Source organism: Gossypium arboreum, chromosome 5 (assembly GCF_025698485.1).
Source record: "Gossypium arboreum isolate Shixiya-1 chromosome 5, ASM2569848v2, whole genome shotgun sequence".
Taxonomy (NCBI): domain Eukaryota; kingdom Viridiplantae; phylum Streptophyta; class Magnoliopsida; order Malvales; family Malvaceae; genus Gossypium; species Gossypium arboreum.
Window position 1 is genome coordinate 57176230 of NC_069074.1, and position 3909 is coordinate 57180138.

The 3909-nt window shown below is 38.7% G+C and overlaps 1 non-coding gene across 1 annotated transcript; it reads right to left on the minus strand.

Moving 5' to 3' along the window:
- Positions 1–3061: 3061 nt before the first annotated feature.
- LOC128293549 (small nucleolar RNA R71) lies at positions 3062–3168 on the minus strand. The gene has a single exon (XR_008283730.1). It is a non-coding gene; the product is annotated as a small nucleolar RNA R71 (small nucleolar RNA).
- Positions 3169–3909: the final 741 nt, after the last annotated feature.

The following is a 3909-nucleotide window of genomic DNA, read 5'->3' on the forward strand; positions in this document are numbered from 1 at the left end:
TTAATGGCCCTGAGAAGTGTTGGAGAAATCTTAGGTTCAAACCTAGGTTTTAGTAAAAATTTTGGTAATAAGTGAATAAAACCCTGGGTGCTTGGATGAAGGCCTATTAAATTATTGTGGTAAATAAATGACACAAGGAAGCTTGTGGTCTAGTGGTTGTAGCGTCATTAAGGTTGCAAGGGAGCTTAGGTTCAAGTCTTGGCTCTTGCAATTTATTTTGGTTTTTCTTTTAAAGGAACCTGGACTTTGGCCTATAGACCTTATATTTAATTGAGGATAAAATATGACGTAGAAAGAGCTTGTGGTGGAGTGGCAAGGTGGCGTGTTGTGTAACTGTGAGGTCTAAGGTTCAAGTCTTAGGATGCATAATAGAGTATTTATTTTGCTGTTTGAGTTGTGTAGGAGGTGGAGTTGGACTGGAACTCTATGGTTGAGGTGGTCATAAGAAAATAAGGAATTTTCCTAATGGTTGAAAGTAATCCCACATTGGGAAGCTAACATGGGAAATGGTGAGAAGCTGGCTTTAAATAGAGTGAACCAGATAAGTTGGTGGAAAAAAAAGGTGATTAAGACCCAATGCAGGATGTGCCAAGTTGGTGATCGTGGACTTCGGCGGGTTCTCATAAACAGGTGTGTATTCACGCCCTTCATTATTAGAAATCGGCAAAAACTGAAAGTGACCACGAGCATTCTCGTGTGCTAAGGTTGTTCTAGTCCTTGATGGGTCGAATAGGCTCGATGGGCCCGTAGGCCTGCTTGTGTAAATCTAACTGTTAAGTCGGAAGTAGTTGTGCCTGATGGACCATATGAATTTGATTGGGCCTGATAGGCCATGTCAATAAGATTATGCCTGATGGGCCATATGAATGTGATTGGGCCTGATGGGCCATGTGAACGAGATTGCGCCTAAAGAGGCCAAATGAATAAGTGTGGATCTGTTAGTGTTTAGTAAAGGGGTTGTGGACCTAATTTTTGGTAACTACTTAAGTAGACATAAAACTTAAATAATTAATTAATTGCGACCATGGACAAGTCATAAGGTTAAGGTGTGGCAATTGGTATATGCATGTCTATGATTGGATCTAGAGAGAGCTTGGTACTTAAGCGGTCTTAATGACTCACCTCATCTTCTCTAGAATCCTACTTGGTGCATAGTATCTGTTCACTTTAGCCAACGAGGACTTGTTAACGGGCCAAGATAAGTAATAAACCCATAATAAAAAGAAATTACTGAAATACCCTCGATTTGTAAAATTACCGAAATACCCCTAATTTGTGAAATTACCAAAACACCCTCGATTGTAAAATTATCAAAACACCCTCGATTTGTAAAATTATCGAAACACCCTCAATTTGTGAAATTATCGAAATACCCTCGAGTTGTAAAATTATCGAAACACCCTCGATTTGTAAAATTATTAAAATACCCTTGATTTATAAAATTACTGAAATACCCTCGATTTGTAAAATTATTGAAATACCTAGATTTGTAAAATTACTGAAACACCCTCGATTTGTAAAATTATCAAAATATCCTTATAGTGTAAAATTATCGAAATACCCTTGTAGTGTAAAATGACCGACATACCCCTATAGGATAAAATGATTGTTTTGCCTTTGAGGGTAAATGATCAACATAGACTTCGGATTTGACTGATTTGATTATGAATGTATGACTACGTTTTTATTGACTTGACTGTGGTTGTATGACTGATATGCTCTTAATATATGTTTAAAAGACTGTTACTGAGTGTGGCCATTCTGCATACACGTGTGATGATTGAGCATGACGTACACGACATTTGCATGGGTTGCGAATTATGGAATGAAGGAAGTATATGAGGATCGCATGGTTGCTTGAAGACCGTGGATCCACCGATGGCTATTAAGCCTAATATCTGATTAGCAGCTTGCTGCATGAAGGTAGTACCACAACCGGGCTACCATTGATGTGTATCAGATGGGTGGGTCGATATTTATATCCTTACATGATGTGTACCGGGGGACGGAGTTGGTGTGTAGCAGTTGGATTACTGGGGTGGGTTGCACAGCATTGCATGTATGGTATTATTGTGATATTATTGCGATGTGGGTTTCGGTCCAATTGAGGCTAAGATGGGCTAGGCCCAGTTGATTCTGTTATGGGCTGTGACCCAAATGATATTGTAACGGGCTTTGGCCCACGTATGCTTTGAACTAGACTATACTATTACTGTAATGGGCTCCAGCCTGGACTGATTCTAAATTCTGTCTGTTTACTGACTGTTACTCTAGTAAAGGGATTACACACTGAGTTTTCATAAAGTCACCTCGTTTATTAACTGTGCAGGTAATCCCTAGCGTTAGGTGGATGATGTCGTAGAGGGACTCGGAGACGACCACACAACTGCACATGTTTTTCTATTTTGTTTATTTAGTTAAGCACTTTGGTTTTTAATTTGGGTTGTATTAAGGCCTCTTTATTTTCTTAATCTTTTATTTGAGAGATTTATTTAGTATGCTTAATATCTGTTAGAAGTAGGCCACGATTTTCCAAAACAAAATCTGGATTTCAAAATACCTCGTTTCTGCAACTGTTTAAAAGTAAGCTTCCGCAGTAAATAAGGTTTTAAGGGAATTAACGTTTCACAAGTTTTAAAATGGCCAGAGGTTTTGAGTAGTAAAAAAGGTTTTCAATGAGAACATGGTTTTCAAAAAACACTTCAATGTGACACGCCAGATTTAGGCCTGACTTCTAGGCCTAGTTTGGGGTGTTACAGCTTTTGCTGCAAATAATTTTAAACTGAAACCTAACACCATTCAAATGATCCAACAGTTTGTTCAGTTTGATGGTTTGCAGGATGAGGATCCCAACGCTCACTTGGCAAATTTCTTAGAGTTTTGCGACACTTTTAAAATCAATGGTGTTTCTGATAATGCCATTCACCTTCAGTTGTTTCCCTTTTTGTTAAGGAATAAGGCTAAACAATGGTTGAACTCGTTACCACGAGGGTCAATCACTACTTGGGAACAAATGACCAAAAAGTTTTTATTAAAATATTTTCTTCCAGCTAAAATAGCCAAATTACGTAATGATATCTCCTCTTTTGTGCAGATGGATTTAGAAACACTCTACGATGCATGGGAGAGATACAAGGATCTGTTGAGAAGGTGCTCTCACCATGGGTTACCATTCTGGCTACAGGTTCAAACGTTTCACAATGGCCTGAATCCTTTGACTCGACAGATGATCGATGTAGCCCTAGTGGAACTATCAATAATAAGACACCTGAGAATGCTTATGAATTTATTGAAAAGATGTCACTAAATAATTACCAGTGGCAAGTCATGAGGACAAAACCAACAAAAATAGTCGGCATTTTTAACGTCGATTCGGTCACCATGCTCTCTAATCAGGTAGAACTTTTGAATAGAAAAATTGATAGCTTTCTTAGTTCTTCAAAGGTTCACCCAGTAATGTAGTGTGAAGCAAATGAAGGTGGATCCAACAATTTAGAATACCCACTCTATGGCCACAACATGGAGAACGAGCAGTTAAATTACATGGGTAATAATCCTCGATCTCAAAATAATCCTTATAGTAATAATTACAATGCAGGTTGGAGGAACCACCCAAATTTCTTATGGGGAGGCCAAGGGAATCAGAAACCACCACCTCCAGGCTTCCAACAACCACCCTACCAACAAGTGAAAAAGTTGAACCTTGAAGAGATGCTAACAAAATTCATCTCAGTGTCAGAAACTCGTTTCTAGAATACCGAGACAGCACTTAAAAATCAACAAGCGTTGATCCAAGGGCTCGAAACTTAGATAAGTCATGTAACACCCCAAACCCGTGACTGTCGCTGGAGTCGAACACGAGGTGTTAACGGACTTAATTCATTTACTTACACGGTTCATTTATAAATT